Below are 26700 nucleotides of genomic sequence, written 5' to 3'. Positions count from 1 at the left end.
AACCCTTCCTTTCACAGTCCTTAATCTCAGCACTGGAGGTAAGGCATCCAAATTGGAGGCAATGATATCAGAGTACAGTAGTACCTTGGTTTAAGAACAGCTTAGTTCAGGCTTCCTCATCCTCGGCCCTTCAGATGTTTTTGGCCTACAACTCCCATGATCCCTAGCTAGCAGGACCAGTGGTCAGGGATGATGGGAATTTTAGTGTGAAAACATCTGGAGGGCCGAGGTTGAGGAAGCCTGGCTTAGTTTATGAACAACTTCGATTAAGAACGCTGCAAACCAGGAAGTAGGTGTTTTGGTTTGTGAACGTTGCCTTGGAATAAGAACATGCTTCACTTCCTGTTGAGTGTGTTCCATTTGTAACTCGAGTCCCCTGCTGCTATTGGGAAAGCACGCCTTGGTTTAAGAACGGACTTCCGGAACGGATTAAGTTCGCAAACCAAGGTACCACTGTAGTTTGCAGTGCTGGGACTTCTTAGTTATTCACTGTGTTGAGTGTGCGGGCCAGAGGGGTGGGATGAACGAGGAAGCTATTAGCCATCCCTTCCAACTGGTGGATCCTGCTCTCCACCTTCCTAAATTCTGCAGAATCGGAATCAATAAAAATATTGTATCTTTACCTGTAATGACTCTTTTTTAATTTCGGTATTCATCATGAAAAGATTGTGTGTCTCTCACTCTGTGTTAATAAGATTCAAAGGCATAATTTCTGAATGGATCTGACATTTAGGGCTATGATGTCCCTGCTGCTATTGGAACCTTTGCTTCTTGAGGCAAACTTTACACAGTACAGTACGTTTCTCATACACATATTTTTTGTGAAACGCTTAGAGGTTTTTTCTACAATCAAGCGGTATATAAATTTTAGGAAATAAATAGGTTTTGGTCATCTCCAGGTATGTGCTCTTCTGATCAGATGTAGGTAGAGTTTTTACAAACATAAAAGCAAGAGCTACTCTACTCTGCTGTTGAACACTACGTTGACTTTTTCATTGGGCTCTACAGAGTGAAATTAAGATTTCCTTCTGGTCAATCACTATCAGCTCAGACACCATCCGTGATCGTGCTCCGGCGGCGCGGCAGCAGCAGGAGGCCCCATTAGCTAAAGTGGTGCTTCAGGTTAAGAACAGTTTCAGATTAAGTACGGACCTCCAGAATGAATTAAGTACTTAACCCGAGGTACCACTGTATATGCATAGTTAGGTATTTCAGTCCCAATGTACCGTATTTTACATTTACATTGAACAGTGTTTGCCAATTAGTGTCAATTCTTCTGGAGCTCTTTGCAAACCCTTGCATTTTTATTTCCCTGAATAAATTGGTTTCCTATACAAACGCTAATAAGTTACCTTATTGCTCATCCTTAACTTTGGATAATTTACATATCTTTTAGAGATAGCGGCAGGGGATAAATTCAGTTTGTTTTGCCCAAATTCACATTTCCTACAACAGTACACAAATTGAAATGCATATTAGGGAAACGTGTACATAAAGTATTGGTGAAAATAATATACAAAATGCTTTGTGTCAGGTGAAATTGCATGCAAAAATTTGTATGTTAGGAGAAATGCACACAGTTTAACAAGAATTGTTTTCTTAAAAAAGCAAATGTGAAACAGAAATGTGATGAACTGAATTTAAGGTTAGAAAAATGAGGAACTAAGAGAAACCAGATTAGAGAGATTAGCAATCCTTTTGGGGATATCCCACTGTTTACATTCTTCCCCTAAATTGTGAGAGTTATCCATTTATTCCTACTCTCCGCTTCCTGTTCTCTAACCACTTACATAGGGCATGTCACACGACTGCTAAGTTTGCCTAGGAACCTTTGGTGAGAGACTTTGTCAAAGTCCAAGAACACAACACTTAACGGATCAACTTTATCCACATGCTTCTTCTTGTTGTTGTTGATAATAATAATAATATTTTTATCTATATGCATTTACACACACACTTTACCCTCCAATATGCATTTCTGTACACATTATTTGGCTGGAACACTACATTACAAAACCCAGAGAAGTGAGGATTTTGAAATATGCATATTGTTTCCGAAAGTTTAAATTGGGTAGATTTTCCTCTAAATGCAAACTGAATCTTAATTTCTCCCCACCTCAGTGTGCACACATCACAACTTATTTCTTTGGCTACAGCAGAACACTTATTTCCATCCTATTTTCAGCTGGGGTGGGGACTCTGAAGGTGTCTGCGGGTACCATGTTGGCAACTCCTACTCCATGGTTCTCAGTGCATGCTTATTAGGTTTCTTATTTGGACGTAAAAGTGGAATGGAGCTGTTTTAAAAACAAAATGTAGCACTGGGTGTTCACCATTTTGGAGAGAAGCACGTTCATGGGCTACAGGACTCTTGCTGTGTATCCTGGATTAGGATTTGGAAACATTTTGTTACCGAGTCCTGATGACAGAACGATGGCTGTGACGGAAACATCTTAATGTCTGTGACAGCATTTTTATCCTGTGTGCTCTTTAAACACTTCTGCGTTGTGAATTCGTGGAGAGAGAATAGAATCACCACCCCGAGGCAGAAAGTTTGAAGTAACATTGCTGCTGCTTTTATTAGCTCAATGAAAATTTCATATGTATCCCCCTGCACTCAAATACTGTACACAGCTTCCAGTCTTTGATGGCTTTGTTTATAATTTCTCCGGCGTAGACTCTTTGATTATTTCTTAGCTGTGAGGCTTGGCATTTCAACTGTAATGTGCCGCTTTAGAGAAAGGAATCGCGCGAAACATGCTGGAGACTGAATGTCTGTGGAGCCCTTATTTGGCCGAGCATATTACGTTTGCTGAGCTTGGCATTAGCTTTATGTTTACACTCTGGCTTTCATTTCAGGCAGCCTGTGAATCCACAATCCAGTGAAGCTGAGGGATGGGGATTTGAACTGATTGACAATCTGGTCCTGCGCATGTTTCCTTTCGGTACCCAAGCCCAAAAGTAGCGGACCCTTCTCTGTTGTGGCACCTTGGTGGTGGAACTCTCATTGCTCCCTAGATGGGATTTATGTCAGGAGTTTTGCCCATTATGGCATAAGTGTCACGGAATCACAAAATATTATTATATTTCCCAATTCTGGAAACTTGGCCAACCCGGTCCAACATTCCTTAAGGCACATTAACATTCCTTAAGGCACATCTCACTCTTCTGTGAGAGGGGGTACAGTTTAGGGATAGCCAGTTTAGCAGCCTCCATCAGCCCCAGTTAACATGACCACTGGTCATGGATGATGGAAGCTGTAGTCTTAACAATATTTGGTCACAGGTCCTCTCCACCCTTCTGTTGCGTTTTTACCTGGATTACAGTGCAAACATCTTGTTCCTTGTCACGAAATATTCCACAACACAAATCCTTCCCTCAATGGTAGTCCAGGTCTAGAAAAAGTGTCCTTGCCTACTGAGTCCTTGTCCAGGACAACTTGACAATCTTCAGAGTGAGGAAAGTGTGGGTGAAGCACGAATTTCATCTGGCTTTTGAAAACTTGGTTATGTTTTTGTTGTTGTCCGCTGGTTTTGTGTGTTGGTTTCTTTAGAGACTTTGATTGGGTCAGCAGGCCCAAATGTCTTTATCTAATCCATGGCAGGCAAAAGTGAGTTGTACAGTGGTACCTCCGGTTGTGGACGGGATCTGTTCGGGAGCTCTGGTCAGATCCCCAGGTTTCCGCAACCAGAGGGACTGCTTCTGTGCATGCGTGTGGTAGAGTGCTTCTGCGCATGCGCGCATGGTGAAACACTTCTGGGTTTGCTGTTTTCGCAACCTGAAGTTTACGTTACCCGAGGGTAACATAAGCCGAGGTGCTACTGTATTCAGATTTGTTTTGTCCCAAGGGAGGCTTGGAAAGGTAGGGATGAATTGTAGTCAGTTGCTTGCTTCTGGTTAGCAATACCTTTTAAAGAGCTAAACTATACTTGGACTATTTAAGTCATACATCAAAATTTAAAGGCAGCATTCTCAAGCAAATTTTTGTTTTGTGAGAGTTTAGGCCACAATGCAAAAGTGAGTGCTTAAGGATATTGAAACCTATTACAGCATAAGGCCTTCTCTTTTGGATTTGGGCTGCTTTGTGCAACTCATTTTTGCTCAACAAGTGCAGTTTTTATAGACGGGAAATAGTGTAGCGGAGCAGAAAATTCAGCAGAATTGAAACTGTGGTGCTTTTTCCGCAGCAAGAGCAGCAAAACCATATGCTGGAGTAGTATTTGCGAGTGTTGTAAGCTTGTGAAGTAGGGGGACAAATTTGGTTTGGTGCATTATTGCTTGGGTAGGGTAGACTCAGACAGCGACAGGCCCATGATCACCCAGTGAATTGCATGGCTGTTGACAGATGTGAATCCAGGCCTCCAAAAGGCTCACGATTCTGTGACTGCTGAAGTGGTTGGGGACACTGCTTTACCTGACCTCCCATCACTGCAGAGGCGAGATCAGCATGATACAAAAGCACTAGTAGAGTCAATCTGGCGTTCCTGCTGGTGTATTTGCACCATGCAAACTTCTCTGCTGCTTTGCCCTCTGGGTATGCTACGGTGGTGGCAGGGGGTCAGTTCAGTAGCTCTACCAACTGTGTGACTGTCAGGATGTCCTAATATAATGCTGCTTTTTCAGTATTGCAGACTGTGCTATGTACTATAGGTGGTGTTGAATGGAGATTATTTCACCTGTTCCAGCATTTCTGCTTGACTGATGGAATGATCTTGCTTTCGTTGTAGAACAATGCATCCCTTATAAGTAGGGAAGGAATGAAAATAGTGAGCATATGCAAAATGGGATGTTCTTATTTGGCTTATTGTAATAGATTTGAGAACATGGGCCATGTATGACTGGTGCAATTATTGTGAAACTTAAGTTATAGGGTTTCCCCCCACGGTATCATTAAAATATCAATTTTAAAGTGCTTGCTTTGCCAGAATATTCTTTGAGGAAAAAATAATAATCAGAAAAGTCATGAACAAATACCACAATGATCTGATGCAGGGGTGGGCTAAAATTAGATCAGGATGTGCTGGAAGATCTCTGGGTTATTTGCAGTAGGTTAGCAAGGGTTTCTGAGCCCAAAACATTTTAATAAACCAACATACATGACTTTTCCACCTAAACCAGGCTTCTAAAATGAAGAAAGGTAACCAGCAGTGAACTTTGATGCGAAGGAACAGTGAGTTCAGTTCAGTTCTGTACTGCAAAGAAATTCTTGGACTCAGAATGTGTTCAGAGACACCCTGTTCAATTCTAATTGGTTGTCGTTTGCACCTGGCTCTGGTTCATAGATCAAAGAAGCCCTGACAAGCCCAAAGACTGCTCATGCCTAATCTAAAGAATACAAAGCTGGACTCATTTAAAAGCATATTCTATACCTTTCCTGAACAAGCCTTCATGGAATGGATGGAAGTTTGCAAAAACAATGCAGAACTCCCATTCATTTTTCTGGGCCTTGCTTATGAGTGTTAGAAGCTCAGATATCTAAGCTAGGGGCCAAATGGCTCCTTAAACCAAGGTTTCAGTCATCAAAACAGAATGTCTAGTTGCCATTTTGGGGCAAGATGGCTCTAAAGACTTATTTTTCAAATGATGGACTGACTGTGATTGATTCTCAGTTAAACATCTGGCTAGTTCGGAGGACAACCTTGAGCTAGGTTAAGAACTTACGAGAACTTGAAGAAAAGTGACTAGATCCAGGGACAGTCCATATATCTATTGGCCCTATTCCTACCTCTTTTTCTTAATGGTGGCATGGACCATTCATAAAATTAAGAATATTATTCAGGGCAGTGGGGTGCGGTAAGTGTAGACAAGCTACAACAGTTAACTACAGCGTTGTTCGCTGCTCCTGCTCAGTCTGCACAGAAAAAGCATTTTGGTTCTTGAATTTCATTCTGATTATGCAGATAAAATATGACTGATAGAATTCTACAGGATGGGGTATTAGTGTGTGAAAAGAGTCCAGATCCCCAGACATGCACCTCTAGATGGTGGAGATGTCAGGCACTATCCTCGCCCCCAAGCATCTTCAATTGGTAGCAAGTGGCCGATAGCCAGCTGCAAAATGCGCCTGGCTCCTGGCTAATTTCGAACACTGCCTGAAGGGTTATGCCCAGTTAGTACAAAAACATTTTTCTGTTTGTATTTTTTGAAAGAAAGAAAGAATGAATGAATGAATGAGCACTTAAATGAAAGAATGCTTACCATCAGCTGTGTTCACATGGCAGTTTATTCAGTTTTCATGGCTTTCCCCTAACAATTCATGTTGTGCAAGTCTAGTGCTCATTTCTATGTTCGCTTCCTTGCTTTGCATTTGTAAGAAATCAATATTTTATTGTTGTGGCACTCACACTGTGGAACTCCCTGCTTGTTGACATAAGGCAGCTGTGTTTGCTGTACTGTGTGTGTGTGTGTGTGTGTGTGTGTGTGCACGCGCGCATGCCCGCTTACAACATTTTTGCTTAGGCAGGCTCATCCAGACATGTAGAATGATGACAAGTGTTTTAACCTGGTTTGTAGCTTATAGTTGATTTTAATTATTATTTTTAAAATGATTTCAATAGGTTTTGGGTTTTTTTAAAAAAAACTTTAAAAACCTGATATTATTGTTTTTCTTGTAAATCGCTTCCAGGATTCGTTACAATCAAGTACTGTATAAATCTTGCAAAATAAATAAATAGGTGGCAGCAACATCAAACTTCCATCCTCTTACTTTGAGGGATGGAGAGGTTCTGCGTACCATTTAAGAAGCAAGCCACAATCTCTTGTTCTGGTGATAATTAGTACTATATGAATTTACCTCTTAATTCTGTTGCTTCTAATCCAATGAAAGGCATTTGATCTGCATTCTGGGCACAGCCTTCCAATGGAGCCATTCAGGGAAGTCCTGACCTACTTTCTCCGAGGAAAGTGGGCAAGTCGGCCTTGCCCTTCTAATTTGTCGGGAAAGGTTTTGAGGTAAATTCTTCCTGGCTTAAACGCTCACGCACAGAAAAACTTTGCTGTAGAGCATCATTCACAGGCAGCATCCCCTTGCTAGGCTAAGCGTTAAATATAGCATGAAGCTTAACAGAACTTACCTGCAATTAAGTAGTGGCAGTCTCTCATTTGGCGCTCCGCAGTTGTCAATTAGCCTTTATTACGAGAGATTTGTTTGCTAGAGGCTTTTGTGAATGGAGGCTGTGCCCTAACTGTGGTTCTTGCTCACAACCTGATTTTTTTTTTAAGGATGTAAATTTGTGTGTGCCATTGCAGGGATGCTTATTTTAAAGTTGCACTCTTTCTTTCTTTTTCTTTTTCAAAAAAAGAGTCCCCCCCCCAACATCCCTGCAAGACAGCGACTACATTCTAAGATCCTTTCCCCTGTATTAGTAAAGTGGATGTCCCTCATTCAGATCATAGAATCATAGAGTTGTAAGGGAACTTACAACTTGCAATGCAGGAATCTCAGCTAAAGCATCCATGACAGATGGCCAACTTCTGCCATCCAACCAGATGTGCTGGTCTAAGTAGGCAGAAGAAGAGAGAGGGAATGAGTCCCATGTGGTGGTTGGGTCTAGGGGCAGTGGTGCCTGGTTCATCAAGGCAAATGGGGTACTGCTTCACCACCAACCCCATTCTGCCTCCAGCCAGTCCCCACCCATCTACCTTCTTCCTTACACCCTGGTCAGGGACTGTCAGTGGCTATTAGCTTTCTTCTGCTAATAGTCTCAGTGCTGCCCCATGTAGAACTTAGCAGGGAGGAGGTAGAAGTAGAGTTGGTTGACTCCACTTGTTGTGGCTCCGCCTATCAATGGCTCTGGCTCCACCTCCTTTTGGAATCCCTGTCTTCCGCCCCACTAGTCTCAGTGGACACTGGTCATCATTGCCTGGGGGCACTGTAAATTTTGGAAAGGAAAAAAACCTTGCATCGCTTAAAAAAAACCCCAAGAATAGAAGACATTGTGGAATTGTAGGCTTTGGAGAATGAGCTGCAGCAGTTGAGGGCAGAACACTTCACAGATAAGGATGGGTACACACACTAAGTGGAACAGGAATGAAGTGAGCTACATGCCTCACTACATGTCAGAGAAGGATAAGCTTGTATTGCTCCTCAGACAAACCCTGCCTCTTTTTGTCTTGTCCTTCAGTCCTGGCTTGTCCTTCGGTTTTGACTTCTGGCTTGTTCCATGGCTTCTGATTCCCAGCTCCTGGTTCAGTTCAACCTGCTGCCCATGGCCCAGCTCTGGAAGGCAATGACTCTTCAAGTCAAGGATGGGGAGCTTGTGGCCCTCCAGATCTTGTTGGACTCTATAAACTCCCATCAGCTCCAGTTAGCATGGGCAGTGGTGATTGGGATGATGGGTATTATAGTTGAACAATATCTGAAGGGCCACAGATTCTCTATCCCTGCTACCTGAGATGCCATGGATTGGACCTGGGACCTCATCTCTCTTATACAACCTGCTACAGTGTATGTTTATGCCCTCTGAGCACTCAGATGTGTCACCTACATATGGTTTAGATATGCACCTTTCATTTTCAAGTTTGGAAAAGCTGTATATTGGCCAGCATGGGACTGAAGTGGAAAACATATGCTTCTACTTGTTTAAATATTGGTATGGATTTTGGGCAACTCGAGTCTGCTGATGAGTAATAGCAATAAAGAGTACTTAAAATAACAAGATTAAAGTCATCATCTGGAAGCCGTATGCAGCAGATGACCCCAAACCTTTTGAACTCAACTGGTAATCATCATCATCATCATCATCACCACATTGTTATTCACATTCTTGAGTGTGACTCAGCCATACGTTTCTCTGTGTTACTGATTGGACATATTCATACTGTATTTATGTGGATTTGTATTGTCCATTACTCAGATATTTCTAGGATTGAGTTGTACATAAGTTTCTAAGTAAATTAATAAATATGGTGGACTCAAGCTGTATAGGGATTTATAAGTTAAAACAAGCGTTTTGATTTGTGATGCTTAGTCATGCAGAATAGATTGCTGCTTCCATGTTTCCAACTGAAAAGCAAATTGCATCATTCTAGATCAGATGGAAATTCCAGAAGTCTTCAAAAGCAGTTCTACATTGAGGATAGGTGGGCAGTGCACTCAAAGTTACAAAGGCACCCATTAATTTCAGCTGTTTTGTTAGTTAACCTCTCTCCTTAAGACAAAAGGACTTGCCAAGTGGTCAAATTTTCCTGCATCTTTCCCATGTTTTTATTAAGAAACAACAAAGACCCTAACCTATCCAAGCATTCTATTAAAAAATGCTGCTGTATAAGCTGGGTATAAAAGTAAGGTGGCAATATTGAGAAATCAAAAGTTGTGCATTCATCCTGAGGGCCAGATTAGAAGGAAGCTCTGTTGGGACCAAACTACATGTTGCACATTACTGAAATGTGGGTTCCTATTTGCTTGCTGCAGTGGCACTGGGATTCCAGTTAGGAAAGTGGCATGGCAGAGAAGAAGTTCATTATGAACAAAGCACTTTCATTCACAAATGCAATGAAAATAAATGTTGGTTCCACCTACTTGCTTTATACTCTTGTCAGATGTTTGACTTTTTAATATCTCAGTCGAGGTACATTGGGTTGTCCTGATAGCACTGTGGTATCTGCCATTGAACACTGAAAGGTATAAAAGAATGCAGTGTGTGTGTGTGTGTGTGTGTGTGTGTGTGTGTGTGTGTGGCGCACGCTATGTGCAGTAGAACAAACCACCCAAATCCTGGCTTCTGCTGAGTCAGTTGCACACCAGTCACAGTCACGTAATGTGTCTGGAACATACGGTCCAAGCAACTCGGGCCTCCTGCCAAGCTGTCTCGCTAGGCAAGGGAGAAGAGAGTCTCCATGGCACAACTCTTGACGGATTATCTCCAGATCAGCAGCTGCTGTCTGAGAGCTTGCTTATGCACACCCTGCATCATGAACAACTTATTAACCCTCTGGACCCACTGAAGGCATTGACACTTACCTATAAATAGTCTTCCTTGGTTTCCCCCCCTTGCCTTTCAGTAGACGAATTAGAGCAAATAAAAAGGTTGCAATTCAAGGATTTCTCCAAGGCAGGATTGACCTACATATTCAGTGCTCCTGATTTTCTTTTCCTTAAAGAAGTTTATATGTTTGCAAGGTCCACAAGTAAGTTTGAATAAATATGTCAACCTACTGTGAGTCAGACTTCACTTTATAGGCATGAGCTACACAGAGTTGTGCAAAACTGTCAGTTGAGTGAAAGAGAACTGAACATATATTCCGTTGAATCAGGAACCGCAAAGGAAAATTGAATGCACACCTGAGTGTTAATGCCATCTATCTGCACTGAGTTGCTTTTCAGTAGGCTGTACAGTCAAATCTGTTGCTCAGTCTTATGTTCTGGTACAACTAGAAATGTATAAATAGTGCCTTTTTAAAAGGTATGACTGCATCCAAGTCAGGGTGTTTTGAGTTCTAACACCAAAGTCCTTGTTGAGTTTGCTGATTTTATTGCTATAATTTTAATTTGTCATGGTTGTTATTTTGCGGTCTATATATTGTTGATATTGCTGTTCATTTCGATATAGTTGATATAAGGCAGTCTTGTGTAATACTTGCTTATTCAGAAGGTATGATGTAAATTTCATATCTCATTCTTTTAATGCTGCAAGAAAAAAAAAAATCCAGTGCCTAGGATGCTGGCTGAGGCTGCTGGGAGTTGAAGTTCAGCAACATATGCAGTGGCAGAGATTTCCATCCCTAGGTTAAGATCAAAGTTCAGTTTGGGGTGTTTTCCCTCTCCTCCAGCAACCCTGTCCCACATTATTCAGTAGCACTGTTGACCCTTCCAGAGGAACTTTTCAGCAGATGCATTTGGCTTCACGAGCAAGGACAGAACAGGAAACGCTCCTTCCACGAACCTCTTCCAGTTAACTTATCTTGGGATCCAAACCAAAGTGTACTGTATCTCTAGTTTTGGTCCAGCATTGCTGGCCGCCTTCCTAGTACTTTTGTTTGGATTTCTTTTCAAGGCTGTCCAGAGGACTTGGGATGGGTTTACACAGGGGATGCTATCAACTGTACAGACATCTGTGTTACATAGGTTAAATGTCATAGCTTCCCAGAAGAGCCCTGAGAACGGGAGTTCGGAATTTCTGAGCTGTGATCCAGAACACTCCCATGAGAGCTACAGTTTTTCCTGTTTCCTGAACTGAGGAATGGGAGTCAAGCCAGTTTAAGACTGGCTTATATTACGTGGTGTGCCCTTCTGTTTCACAACAACTCTTTTAGGATGAGTGATAGCAAAATATCCTAGGACTAGGCTATGAAATTTGTTGCTGGAAAGCCACTTCAGATGGTACCTTTTTCTTTATGAAATGTATTTTCACTTGAAATATAGGACAGGGATGGGTAATCTGTGGCCTTCTAGAAATTTTGGGCCCATCCAACAATGATGTGAGTTTGAATCCAATAACGTCTGGAAGGCTCCGTTCCCGATACAGCACAAAACTATTTGCTTTATTGTAAATTGCCTAGAAACATAGCATCTTCCTTTTCTTACGCTCACTGAGTCTTGGGAAGGCTGTGTCTCCATTTTGCCTGTGTTGTTTAAAAATGCATTGTATCTGCTGAGACAGTCTTTTCTATATTGCTTCATTTACTTAAAAAACATAGTCTGGTCCCGTTCTCCCCCCCAGTTTGCACAACTAGACCCCAGTCAAAGATCCATCATGGTTGGGAAAACAACATTGTCGTGAATCAACTTGCATTCATAGTTATGTGAATAGTGTGAAATAGTCGTTTTTTGAGGACACTGCAACTTCATTCATCAAGGGCAGGAGGAAAAGTGCTAATTAATAAGCAGAAGAGAAACAGCCAAGTTTTCCAACACAGGATTCAAATTAACACATAGCAAGTCCAAGTACGAAGTGAAGATCAGCCGGGTCCTGGCTCTTAGCCACAAGACCAACAGCTGCCCCACCCCGGCAGAGAATGCCCTAACGCAGCCTTTCTCAACCTGTGGGTCCCCAGATGTTGTTGAACTACAACTCCCATCACCCCTAGCTAGCAAGGCCAGAGCTCAGGGATGATGGGAGTTGTCGTCCAACAACATCTGGGGACCCACAGGTTGAGAACCGCTGCCCTAACGTAATGGCCTGTCACTACCCTGTAATGACAGAAGCGAAGGAAAGAGCAATCTCTGTCTCAGAGGAGCAAAGGCTTCAGCTAGGATGACTTGGTCGGTAGAGCATGGGGCTTTTAACCTCAGGGCCGTGAGTTTGAGCCCCACGTTGGGCAAAAAGATTCCTGTGTTTCAGGGGGTTGGGCTTGATGACCTTTGGGAGAACCTTACAATTCTGTGGTTCTATGGAAGTTGCTCTACTCCCACCCAACGATAAAATTTTGAAACTGCTTACCGAGTCTCTTCTGTAGTGCCCAGCCTATTTAGAGGATACCTATGGAATATATATTGTTTTTTTTTTTTAAAAAAACAACACCAAAAAACACTGCCCTTATCTTTTAACGATAAAATTATAACAATCTGTATAAACCGCTGAGTATCTCAGAGAGACAGTCCTAATATATAACATACCTTTCAAATATTATATATTAAATCTTTTTATATTGCCTTTGCAAATACAGTAGAGCATATATTTAGGGAAAGTGGAAAAACCGAACTGGAACTTGCTGAAAAAGTTGAACTGGAACTTGCCATGTCAAAGGGTCTCGCTTTTCGAACTGAAGATGGAAAGACACAAACAGGTCAACACGTTGCACCTTTTGTCCGGATGCACCGCTGCTCCCGTTCCATATAGGACCCTTGTTCTGTTTATTTATGGAGTGTTTGGATTGCCAGGGCACCCAGCCTGAAGACTGTGAAAGCGGTGCAAGGCCTGAAAAGTGGTTATCGCGAGCCCTTGTGGTTGGCAGGGAGAGGAGGGAGGCGTGCGTAATCCTTGTTAATGCTGTTAACGTACAGTAGGTCACTGCTTTAGGGAGCTTTGCTCAGCTTGCTTACTTGGGAGTCTTGGCTTCTCTTGGGAGATGTTAACCTCCTCCTTAGAGAAAAGGAAGAAAGAACAAAGAGATCAAAGAGGAGAACAGTCGAAATTGATTTTTTTAAATAAAAAACTTCTTTTGAGGGGGGGGGAAACGTGCTCGGGAAGTCGCAGTGGTAAAAGCATTCTGCATGTTGCCAGATCAGAAGGTGCTTTTCATAATACATCAACTAAAGAGGAACAGGCGTCCTTGGAGAGCTGTGTTGCATTCTTGGTCAAACATTTAACATAACATGTATAAATATTTTTCTCCCCAGATAGACAGCAGAGCCTTGGTTTCTCATTTCCCTTTCCCCCCTGCCAATGCCTGCTTTCAAGTAGGATGCATGTTACTCCCTTTCCCACATACAGAGAGAGCGAGAGAGAGAGAGAGAGCTTTAGGGGATGATCATTCAAAGAAACTATGTGGTAGCAAAATCTGAAGCATGTTATTGTTACCCTTATTATGCTTATAATATGTGAAGTTTGGAAGAGAGCACTCTTGCATGGTACTTGCACACCATACATTTAAAGCACATTTAAATGCACCTCCCACCAAATCCTGGGGACTATAGGGTGTAGGGACTTGTGAAGGGTAAACCGCAGGTTCCAGGATTCTTTGAGGGAGAAAAATGTGATTTAAATGCATGATATGTAAGCAGCCTATGTCAAAGTGAACAAGGTTTTTGTGGGGTAGCTAGGGAAGGCTAGCAGTCATGGTGGTGGTGGGCAGGTTGGTGTTTCTCCTGAGAGTATAATTTACCAGGCAGATAGATAGATAGATGATAGAAGAATAGTTGAATCTTTTGAGATCACTTGTAGCTGCATCCTCCTCTAGCCCAGTAGGGAATGCTGCTTCAGCATCCCTGATAGTTGGCCCATCAGGCTCTTTTATCAAAGGGGCATCTACGACTGGGCAAGGCAGCCTGTTCCACTTTCAAAGTCAGCTTCTACTCCCAAGAGGTTGTTGCTAATGTTTCTGGAAATTTGAACAAGCAGTTTTGGGGCTTACCCCCCGGAACCACAGGGAAAAAAATTGCTCCGTCAGTAGTCACCATTACTTGACCGGCTGGACTGTTTGTGAGGAGCCAGAATACCATGGTTATCGAATCAACCATTGAATCCTTGGAAGTGGCTGGGTATACTGCTTTAAATGTCTACTGCAGATGGTTCCTAGGTCTGGGTTCTCCAATGTGTATACATGGGTCTATATTAGCCAGTGTGTGCTTTTCTGTGAGAGGTGTTTCCTGCTTGGCAGGGGGTTGGACTCGATGGCCCTTGTGGTCTCTTCCAACTCTATGATTCTATGATTCTATGATTCTATGATTCTAGGTGCTGATGTTTTCTGCAGTGAGCACTGAGTGCCTTGAGCTGCCTTTAAATTGCAGGCCTGTCGATACAACATAGATTTTATGAAGGAAAGCAGTATATGGACTTCCCACTTTTTATAGCTTCTGTGTTGAGTCTAAATATGTGCTAGTAGATTTCATCTAATTTTTTACATTTCCTTGGTTTTTAATTTGTTTTGAAGAACATTACATTAGTTTTATAGTAAAATAACACCGATCAGTTCCAGAAAAACTTGTAGAGTGTTACATGCTTACGTCAATCACATCTGAGGGGGGGGGGGGAATTGAGCGGGGACATTGTCAGTTAACTGAATCATTGAATAGACACCACCAAGGCTTCAGCTGTGACATAACCTCTCCATAACTGAGCATGAGCAGTGGGAGTATTACAGTATAAAGTTGTTTATATTTGCATAGTTGATATATGGCAAGAGCGTCCAACAGGTAGATTGTGATCTACCTGTAGATCAGTGGACGTTCTGTGGTAGATCACTGGTAGATCAGTGGTTCCCCCCAAAGAAGCTCAACAACTTTGACCTTAACCCCCCAAAACAGGGATTTCCCTCCTAAAAAAAGTTCAGTAACTTTGACCTGAACCCCTAAAAAATGGGCCTTCCTCCTCCCTTTAAAAAGGCTCAACAACTTTCACCTGAACCCCCCACTGTGAGTAGATCACAGTCTCTTGGGAGTTGGCAACCCCTGATATATGGGAACTATATCTTATCAAAATGATCATGCTTAGTTTAGCATCTTAACAACGTCCATGTTACATTAGATGTTTGGAAAGAGCCAGATGCCAAACTTTCCCTTGCCAGTCCCTGAATGTGCAGTGGTAAAACAGCATTGCAGTTATATCCTTACATATAAGGGGAGGGTCTAGAATAGTGTGTGGTGACAGAAGGGCCAGGGCTGGGTTATTATTGGAAACAACATAAAAAATGCTTTGCTCCAAACCCAAGGTTTTAAACAGGAAAGAGTGCATCTATATGCCCTTTTCTGTGTAAATGTACAATACTCACTATTTGTGTTATTTAGCCTGAGGTTGGAGTGTTCTTTGTTGTTTTTGACATGCCCGTAGCCAACAAGTGGTCCGTCGGTCAAGGACAAGTCTTTCAGTATGTGAATTCAGTGGCTTTTCGGTGGAGATTGAAAAGGTTCATTCCCTGAGACAATAAAATAGTTTATCTTAGACTGGGTTCTTGTGTTACCTTGGTGGTATGAGAACCACAGCCGCATTGATCTTACCTTCGCTAACAATGTAATGCAAGTTAACATGATAATGCAGTGTCTTAGTCTTCTTATGTAAGTCTTCTTTTGTTTCTGCATTAAATGCTAGGATGGCTTAGTAGTATTTTACCTTTAAAAAAAAAAGTTTCAGGTTTAGTTTAGGTGGTTGTTGAAAGAAAGAAAACACCAAAGAGCAGGAAAAAAATGGTGAACTAGCATACTCTGATATCAAAGCATTCTGCAAATAATAGACCATGCATTTAAATCACACGACCTCCCCCCAAATAATCTTGCAAGCTGTATTTTAATGGCATTGTACCTCTGTGAGGTTTAAACTACAGTTCCCAGGATTATTTGAGGAAGACCATGGGCTTTAAATGTAGGGAGTGCGTGCAGCCGAAATTGGGTCAGAAACACCGTTACTACTGCAAATCTCAGTTGCAGAGTGATTTTTAAAAATGGAATAGGATTCCAGATGTGGTGATCAACTTCTTCTGTATATTTATGTACCTTCATCTCAAAAGAGCATTTGAGCCTGGTGGGAATATGTTCCTGATCTCATTAGCCATGTTTAGACACTTCAGAGCAAACAATTCATTTAGTCTACAGGTGGAGACGCTCAGGGTCACTGGCTTACAAAGTCATATCAGGGACCCCAGTTTAGTCCACGAGGCCATTTCTCCCAAGCCCCACACCTGAGATCATATGATGTCGGATGTGAGACAGCTATATTCCTGACTGCAAAGGGACAGTCAGGGGTGTGACAGTGTGCTTCTGATTGTTCCTCATCAACTACGGCTTGTATTCAGCACCTTTTCAGTTTGGGCACCAAATACAAGCCTTGTTGGGATTGGTTCACTCAAGAGCTGCTGAGTTCAGCCAGCTTGCTTTTGGCACTCAGTTCTGGATCCAGTCAGCAGACCTTTGCACCTTTTAATGTGCTCCTTCCCCTTTCCACTTCCATGGTTTGCTCCAATCACAACATGGGTTTTATTTGTAACTGGGATTTAAATTGAGTTTCCAGACTCTGGTGACAAGGGTAACCTAGGTTCTTGACATCGACCATAGTTGTTTATAGCTGCTGCTGTTACTTCTATCCCACTGTTCTTCCAACCTAGGTTCTTGACATCGACCATAGTTGTTTCTAGCAGCTACTGTTACTTCTATCCCTCCAGCATGCGCTCCCCTTTCATTTTGCCCCCCTCCCAAATAACCCTGTTATGTAGTTTAGACTATGAGATAGTGACAGGCCCAAGATCACCCACTGAGTTCCATGGCTGGGTAGGCATTTGGATCTCCCTAACCCTAGTGGAGTGCTCTAACTGCTACACCATGCTGACTTGGTTTTAGCAGCAATGCAGAATGCAAGGCAGCACTGTGGTAAAAGGAAATAATGGAAAGTGAGTGAAAAGGGTCTCAAAGGAGAGGGGAGAAAGGTATGGAAGGATCATCAACCATTGCTAGGACATGGTGCACTGACTCAGTTGTTACTTGAGTTTGACTTAGACTAATCACTTTCCCTGTCATTCTCTGTAATAAGTGGTGTGTTGTTTTCCCCCCAAATATTTTGTATTGGTTTTCCACATTTATGACAAAAAAGACATTACAAAACACACAACAAAGAAAAACACTTTACAATACAATAAACTAAACAAATAAAATAAAATAAACTGAAGGTAATATTTCTTCAGATATCTTATAATCATAGCATTAATAATATCCCCTCTAACTGAATTTCATTATATCACCTGTATGACAGTTCTCCAAATTCATATTTCTAATAAAATTGTCTCCTAACATTTACTAAGTCCTTCTCCTTTATTAATATGTAATAAGTGGTGTGTTGGGTTAAAAATACATTTTTAGATTTCTTTGAATTCTGCCGTTCAGATGATAGAATGGAATAGCTTGCGAGACGAGAGGGGACTGCTTTCAATAAGCAGTTACTTTTGTGCTCTTTCTCCCCGTTCACAATTTTTTTGTGGGGTGTGTGTGTGTGTGTGGAATGTGCAGTCACATAGCAAAGAAAAACATAACCTGGAGGTATGCTCCCTCCTACCCCTTCTCTGAATATAGGACTCTGTTTCGAACATGAGAGGAGACATTTTAATAGTTCTGTTGGGTTGCTATGTGTGGAATGTAATAGTTCATGCATCAAAGACTCTGAAATGGATCCAGGTGCATGACCGGCCGTTGCTTTTTCTAAAACGAAGTACTGTGAGCAAGAAGTTGGGAGCGACAGAAAAGCATAAAAAATGAGCAACTGGAAATTTAAACAGCCCCTGCTTTAATCTTAAAAACTTCCTTACTTCTGTCAGCCTGTGTGCCTGTCAGTCTTAAGCTTTTGTAGTACAAAGCTGTCTTGTGGTTGCATGGGGGCTAATTCGACCTTTTGTTCATTGTCGGCTTTAGCTTTCATTTAGAATTTTGTCTTTGCTCTTTATCCTGGATAAAAAAAATAATACATTTTTTTTTTAATGCACCCAGATCCTTCCCAGAGTACAAGGACTGAAAATGTGCTGGTTTAGCCTCAGACACCAAAAGCCAGCCCATGCGAAAAGAGCTCGCTCTTGGACAGTCTTCCCTGCACCCAATTGGTGCCCTCCAAATGTTGTGGGACTTCCAACTCCTTCATCCCCAGCCAACATAGTCAGTAGTCAGGGACGGTGAGAGCTATAGTTTGGCAACATTCAGAGCAGCAGCAGACAGCATGATGAGGCAGTAGCACTCACCTGACTTCCTTACATCACTACTGCTTAATACGAGGCAGAGGGGGAGACACTGTCAAGGTCAGCACGGTGCAAACACACCATCAAGAGACCTGGGTTGGCTCCTACCATTCCTTTGCATCCAACCAGTCCCTGACACATGGCCACTTCTGACCATGGGTACCCTGCACATTTCTGATCCTATTTTAACGAAGTATTAAATGCCTTATTTGTTGGGGAAATATTCTAGATGGCTATATGACACAGGGTGCTTTTCTTCAGAGTAAAAAGTAGGTTCTGGTGCTGTGTTTAAACTTGCTTAAAATATACCAGCTACCTATGTTGTCTGTGTGCTTGAAAACATGACTTTTCAAATAAAAAATATAAAAAATGGAGAGAAGTTTGTTTAGAAATACTGCTAGTTTCTTGGTCTTTTGTCTTGGAATGGCAGTCTGTGTGAGTTTACAAACTTGAAAAGAAAATCTGCATAATTGGCCAATAAAATCATCCCATGTGATAATTAAAAACAATCCAATAAACACTTAAACAGAAGCAGTATGCAAGAGGCTGGATGTAGCAATGGACTGGACGAGGGCCAATAAACTGAGACTCAGTGCAGACAACTGCTGGCGTGTAGTACTCTTGGTGGATGTTTCAATGTCCCAGCCAAATGTCATTCTGTCAGTTCCGGAGGGAACTGTTCACACCATAAAGCAGGGGTGGCTGCCTCCCAAAAGACTGTGATCTACTCACAGAGTTAAAAACTGGCAGTGATCTACCCCATTTTGGGGGGTTCAGATCAAAGTTGTTAAACTTCTTTGGGGGGAGCCACTGATCTACCAGTGATCTACCACAGAACGTCCACTGATCTACTGGTAGATCACGATCTACCTGTTGGACATGACTGCCATAAAGGACCAGCGTCACAGTTTTGGGATACTCATTGACCCAAAGTATTCTGTCTGCTTGCTAATGTGGCTGTTATATTTTTGCGTCTTGCTTTGGACTTGTTTGCATTGTTGTTTTGTGAGGGCATAACTCTTAAGGCAACTGAAAATTACTTCAGTAAATGAACTGATAACATAGTTCATGGAGCAAGACCTCATCTAATGATCTAATGGTGCTAGGGTGTTAACTGAGATTTCCAGAACCTTTGGGCCTGATATAGCTTGATTCTGTAGCTTTGCAGAGGAGGGCACATACCCCCCAGAGCCAACTCTGCAATGTGGCACAGAGCAAAGCAACCTAGCTCTAGTGGCGCCTGGAGCTAGAGAGATAGATGAGGGCAAGAACTGTTTTCGAAGTGCAAAAATGTCCCTCCTGCATCAACCCAAAGGCTCATCTACTCCAGCATCTTGTTCTCTTGATGGCCAGCCAGATGCAAGCAGGACCTGAATCTAGCAGCACTCTCCATGCCTTTGATTCCCAACATTGGTCGCCATTGAATGCCTCACCGTCCTGCATGAATTTGACTAATCCTCTTTTAATGTCATCCAAGTTAGTGGACATCTTCTGGACTGTAGTGGGACGTGGTGAATGGCACAGCAAGGTTTTTTATGAAATGTTGGGCCTGGGAGTGGATGGGCACCTTTTCGGTTCCTCTTAAGTCAGCAAAATGTCTTAGGCCACAACTTGCATGCGCCAGGCACCTTCCACTGGAGCCCTTCAAGGGACCTTCTGTAGCAAGATGGACCCTTTGGAACAAAGGACTGAAACCAGAAAGCAAAACGCACACACATCTTTATTCGTGCTCGGTAAACAGATTTACTCTCACACACAACTCTACAGATCCTGACCACAAGTTTTACACGGTTCCCCTCCTTAGCACGTGGCCTTGCAGAATGTGCAAGTACTTTCGTGTCGCAAAACCGCAGTCCTGCCTTGGCAACACCATTATTGCACCTAAACTATGTATGCCCTAACTCCAGTTCTTCCTGCCTGAGAAAAACAACTAATATTAGCCCACAATCAAAATCTGCCAGGGAAGTAAGTAAAGGTTTTGAACATCAACAGGAGAGAAGATTTGTCTTACCACTTTTATGGGGTTAAAAAGCATTTCCTGATAACCCAGACAGATATATATATATTTATTCTCAAAAGGTTTTTGTAAACTTTTTGGAGATATCTGAAGGCAGCCTTGTATTGGGAGGTTTCTAATGCTTGATGATTGTATTATATTTTTAGATATACTGTAAGCCACACAGAGTGGCTGTATAGGTGGGGTGTAATTATTATTATTATTATTATTATTATTAGGTGGTATATTTTGTGTAAGAGTTAGTTGTGATGTTACAATGCAGTCGCATCATGTGGGTGCAGTGCAATGCAGTGTAATTATAAAAAAATATTTTACTAGTTTTCTTTTATAAAAACCTTGTTGAAGCTTTTGAGTGGAATTCATTGTGCTCTATGAAGCCACTTGGTCACTGTTCTAGAAGGATTATTGGGGATGGGAGGAATTGCCTTAGGCAATAGATGGTGTATTGGAGGAAATAGATGCTGTATTTCCTCCAGGTAATATTAGATTGTAAACCTTTTTGTTTGTGTCTGCATGCCTCTGGGCATTGTATGGTAAGCTCGTCTGTCTCGTGTTTTCTTCCCTGATCTAATGCACCCTGCCTATTATCCCCCGCTTTTTTGACCTGTGTACAGTCTGAATGATGCAAATCATAAGTGCTTCTATTGCAGCCTGATTCTCAACAAGACAAAAGTCCAATTGACTTTAAGTAGGACTTGTTTCCTAGCAATTATGTTTAGAATTGCAATCAAAATACTGAGCTGAAATTATTTGGGAGAAAGTGCCATTGAACACAGAGGGACTTATTAAGTAAACCTCTAAAGCAGGGTTTCCCAAACTTGGGTCTTCATCTGTTTTTCGTCTAGAATTCCCATCATCTCTGACCACTGGTCCTGCTAGCTAGGGATGATGGGAGTTGTAGTCCAAAAACAGCTGGAGACCCATGTTTGGGAAACCCTGCTCTATAGCATCTGGATTCAAGGCTCAGTCCCACTAAACTTGGTGGGGCTTGCTTCTTAGTAAACATTCTCAGGATTGGGCTATGTGTTGGGTACAACTGGGGCAAAATAGGGGGCGGGAATTATGAGTAGTAAGAAATGATGGGTCTTCAGCAGGTGAGGCCAAACTTAAAAGTGGTGTGAAAGAAATGTGTGCATTTAGTCCTTCTGCACATTGCCAGTATCAGAAATGCATTGTGTTGCCATCCTCTCCATATAGCATTAGTACACCAGGAATCCAGAGACAGGGTGTATGGCAAACTGGTATTCCAGTGCTGCAGATGTAATGTGATGCTGGATACATATTACTCCCCCCCCATGAGCATGTTTTGTGTGTCCAACATAACCTTTCCTTAAAAAAAAAAAGAACTTGAGAAATGTTGTTCCTGGGCCAACATATTGTTCTGCTACAGAAACCTTAATAGGGCTTAATAGATGAAAAATGCATCACAGTATGTGAGCTGAGTCTAGCTTCAGATATCTGTGGTTATGGAGACTGAACTCCCTGTAACATTAGAGAATCCAGTCCACATGTTGTGTATTCCAGTTCTCTAGAATCTGAAGCAGTACCACCAGTCCAGGTTTACACAAAGCTCAGAAAGTAGAGATCAGGGCCTTGAGGAAGCTGCAAGGGAATCGATGTCTGGTGGACTTTTCTCATGGTGCAATATGTGTTTGAATCTGTTCTGAACAAGGTGTTTTGGTCACCAGCCTTTGCGCAGAGTATGTCGTAGGAACCCCTCCCAATTTGGATCAATGAGGTATCACTTTTACTGTAGCCCTGTGTGGGTGTTCTTGCTTGATTTGAGTTGATTCAATATGTGTATTTCTGTTTTCCAACAAACAAATGTTGAGCTGAAAGCAGCTCACAATAGCATGAAAAACAATACTAAACACAATAGCATATAAAGCAAAAACAACAGATTCATCAAAACAATTGCTACAATTCAATATTAAGTCATGGAATACCATGACTGATGGTATTGTCAGGATACTACAAAATCCCATGGAACCTTATTCCAGTTGTGGGTTATCAAATGTGTTCTTCACCATGAGGTTGTAGTTGTGAGAGGGGGGAAATGGGGATGCATTTGCAAGCCCCACCTTTTCTGAAACTGTTCTCCATGTTTTGGAGAGCTTCTACAAGCACAGCACTTTCTCTGCTGCAGCACCTCTGACTGTGTGACGACAGGGTGGTTGATGTGGCTCACATATCCTCTGCTCCTCCCCCCTCAAGTTTGCATGATGAAAAAGATGCCTTAAAGAAGGACTTGGTGTGGTGTTAATTGCACTGAATTGTGCAGAACTTTCAGGCAGAAGTGATTATGAGTTATGAACAAAAGGAGAGCACTACACATTTCAAGGGACGCGGGTGGCACTGTGGGTTAAACCACAGAGCCTAGGACTTGCCAATCAGAAGGTTGGCAGTTCGAATCCCCACGACGGGGTGAGCTCCTGTTGCTCAGTCCCTGCTCCTGCCAACCTAGCAGTTTGAAAGCACGTCAAGTGCAAGTAGATAAATAGGTACCACTCCGGCGGGAAGGTAAACGGCATTTCCGTGTGCTGCTGTGGTTCACCAGAAGCGGCTTAGTCATGCTGGCCACATGACCGGAAGCTGTACACTGGCTCACTCGGCCAATAAAGCGAGATGAGCGCCGCAACCCCAGAGTCAGCCACGACTGTACCTAATGGTCAGGGGTCCCTTTACCCTTTTTACACATTTCAAACCCACACATTATGTTTGCTAATAAGTCATGGTGAAGATGCTGTAAGGCTGTTAAAGGGTGCTTATGCATGTCTGTGTATTTGTGGTTTTTATCTGAACCACATCCATGAGTTAAGTGTTTGAACGCTTGTGGGCACAGCAGGATGGGGCAGTAAATAATGACTGCGAAATCATTATTTTAAGTGCAGAGTACGATCTGCACGAACATTTTAAATTAAGGCTGAACGATTCAATCTGTTTCTGCATATATCTGTGAATACATTTTTTAAAAATTCCCATGGACATTTGCATTTAAATGGACAGTTGAATACTTACTTCTAAAGCATTTTTTTCTTTTTAAAAAAAGTATTTTAAAATGCATTTTTTATGCACGTTTAAATCCGATAGCAGTTTTTGAACAAGTGGGAGGTGAGAGTATCAATTGATAGTGCAAATGCCAGCCCACACAAATGCATTTAAATGCAAAACTACCCAATTCACACTGTCCAAAACAAAATGAGAACTGAAACACCGGATCCTTCAAAATTTGCACTTCCCCGAATTTTGCAATGTAGTTCTCCAGCCAACAGTGTGTACAAAATTCATATACTAGGGTAAAGTGTGCATAAAAATGCATATGTTAGTGAAAATAACATTAAAATGCATTGTATTTAGGGAAATCACTTTGCAACAATGGGTTTATTGGGCAAGATTGTATAGCAACATGTGCATATTAGGATATATTTGCTGATGGATTTTCATGAGGACTTAAAAATAATAATCACAAATGATTTGGAAATGTGGAGGACTGAATTTAGGAACGCAGGAGGTGGGGTCAATAAGAAATTGAGAGGAAGCAAAATGGACAGATTCACCCATCCCTATCTTTGGCCATGCTGGATGGGACAGAGGCCATAATCTCTGGGAGACATCAGGTTGGGCTATGTTGATATGGACAATACTGAACTAGATGAGTTACTGATATGACTCTGTGCAAGGCAGCCTCCCTTATGGGTTAACTGAGTCTTGCCGTCTGGATCTGTAGAGGTTGTGCCCTGGAAAATTATTATATTACTGTAAGTGCACATTCGAGGAAATGAGGGAAATGTTTCAACCTAGTATTGAAGAATGACTGATTGCCTTCTTACTTCCAATCATGGAGTATTTTTCAGCTTGCACAAAATGTTGCTGATGATGATTAATATGACTTAGATGTTAAGAGTCCATGCCTCTCTGCAGCTGAAGCCTTAAATTCTCAAGCCTTATGTAGGTCTTGCAGTCTGCCATGGTCTCAAAACAGTAGTTAGAAGGACATTTTGCTGGCTTTTGAGAAGAACTGGTAGCAGCAAGTTGTTAAACCAAATTAGTTCCAAGAAGAAATGGGATTTGGCCTTCCTGCAAATTTCCTTAGAAACTTTTGTGTTTTCTGAAGTGTTTTTAGGACAGTGGAACAATAAACCAAAGTTGAATCATGTGCTGGATTTCATTGTTGGCAGCTGAAGGGTTTGGTTGCTTTTGAATGCTTCTGGTTGGGGGTACTGCAGAATGAAAGGCTTTATGATAAAGAACTAGGAATGTCCTATAATAAATAGATGGCTAATTCTAAAATATGTTAGGCTCCAAGTTGGCTTTTATTAATTATTCTGAAAGACAAGGCAATGCAAAGCAAAATATTTTGTATGAGTTATCTGTTTCATTCTACATTTGTTGCCATGCAGACACCTATGACTCTGCTTTTGGGGGAAGTTTAGAGGGGGGCTGCGGTTATAGATGGGGGGTTGCTGGCTTTGCCTTGTGCTGTATAGCTCTACACTGCCACAGAGTGGTGATTTGTCAAAGGCCCCATTGCAATGGAGCCACAGAATGGGTTGGGCATGGGGGGAAGGGGTGAAACTGGTGGACCAAGGAAAGCAAGGAGACATTGGATTGTTTACAACTGGTATGGAAGAACACTCTTCACTCTTGGGAGACCTTGCCTCACTGCTTGGTGTTGAATTATTACTATTATTTCATTTACTAATCGCTCACTGTGAGGCACCCAGAAGCGATGCACACTATAATACTATGGAAAGCAGTTACAGATATGAAAACAGTTAAAACAGTATCGAAAACAACAACAGCATAAAGTCAGTTCAAATCCAGTGCAGATACCAACTGAGATACAGGTCTCTGTTTAGAAGGCCTGTTGAAAGAAGAATGCCTGTATGGTTTACAGTGGGAGGGAGTTCTGAAGGATAAGTGTTTCCACACTAAAGGCCCAATTCTGGTGTTGTGCAGAATGGACCTCTTGATATGATATCAAAGGGAGGATTCCCTCTTCCGCAGAATGCAGTGATCAGTTGGGTTTTTTTTTTAGGTACCCTAATCCCAAACTATGCAAGGCTTGAAGTTAGCCCTAGGTTGTTTCAAACCTAAAATTCAGGTGAAAATGCATGTCTTGTTGAATGATGCAGGTTCGTTGATCCAGTTTTCAGTGATGTTGGAAAGTTTTGAGAAAATAGTGGAATCTAGCGTTTTGTTTCGTTAAACAATTTTAAATAATGGTGGTTTAGATAATTGGGTGTTTTTTATTATTTTGAATTTTCATGATGATTGTGTGAGATTGTATGCTGCTTTTGTGGCATGTTTCAGTTAAGTTTTGATCCATTCCTGCTTAGGCAGTATATAATTTCCCACTGTGATGAATGATAAGCAATTTAAAGCTTTATTTGTTTGTTTAATGCCTTTGTACTCCACCTTTTGGGACACATTGCCCTTGCAAGACGGCTTACTATTTATTATTATTAAATCATATAAAACATCACAACACTGCAGTACTTTTAAGTACCGTTTCAAAGTTAAACCTTAGCAGCTGTGAACAATTTCCCAGCCCAGCAAATTAATTAGCTACAGATCAGAACAAAAATATAATTCAAAATTAAAAGCCCGTAGCCGTTTTTTCTCCCCAGCACAGCAAATTAATTAAATGTGGAGTCACAATATTTTCAAAGTTCTTTTAAAAACCAGCAATGCTAAACCATATGTGCCTCCCTGGAGAGGGGTTCCATGTGACAGAAATAGTCATAGCATTTAATTTGATTTTGGGTAGTTTTAGCCAACCCTTAAATACATGCCCATGTCCATTTTTGACTCTCATAAGTGGCATTATGCTTTGAATATATGTCTGCGCTGTACATTCTCTGTGGACTTTGAGGATTTTTCCAGGCAAGGCTTGTGAGTTCCAAGATGGAGGCCAAGTTTCATCAATACCAACTGCATCTCACTCAATGACTACTAATACCAATAGCCATGCTCTACCTCCACTGCTTCGGAATACCAGTTGCTGGAAACCATAGGAGGGGAAAGTGCTGATGTGCTCACGTCCTGCATGTGGGCTTCCTAGAGGCACCTGGTTGGCCATTGTAAGAAAAGGATGCTGGACTAGATGGGCCTGACTCTTAGGAAGTTCCTAACGCCCATCTCTAACAAGATTTTACTGTGCAATTCCATTTCTGCAAAACTGGACAAATCTATGCAGTAAACATAACTTTGTTGTTGTTGTTTAGTCGTGTCCGACTTTTTGTGACCCCATGGACCAGAGCACGCCAGGCTCTCCTGTCTTCTACTGCCTCCTGCAGTTTGGTCAAACTCATGCTGGTAGCTCCGAGAACACTGTCCAACCATTTCGTCCTCTGTCGTCCCCTTCTCCTTGTGCC

The 26700-nt window shown here is 41.9% G+C and overlaps 1 protein-coding gene and 1 long non-coding RNA gene across 3 annotated transcripts in view; both read left to right on the top strand.

Moving 5' to 3' along the window:
- SDC2 (syndecan 2) overlaps positions 1-26700 on the top strand; it is a 62356-nt gene that overhangs the window by 8981 nt on the left and 26675 nt on the right. The window lies entirely within an intron of this gene.
- On the top strand, positions 3756-14624 carry LOC144328678 (uncharacterized). Its single transcript, XR_013393876.1, has 2 exons — positions 3756-14241; positions 14334-14624. It is a non-coding gene; the product is annotated as an uncharacterized LOC144328678 (long non-coding RNA).

The sequence above is a fragment of the Podarcis muralis genome, chromosome 8 (assembly GCF_964188315.1).
Source record: "Podarcis muralis chromosome 8, rPodMur119.hap1.1, whole genome shotgun sequence".
Classification (NCBI taxonomy): Eukaryota; Metazoa; Chordata; class Lepidosauria; order Squamata; family Lacertidae; genus Podarcis; species Podarcis muralis.
This window is presented reverse-complemented; position numbering and strand designations above follow the sequence as displayed.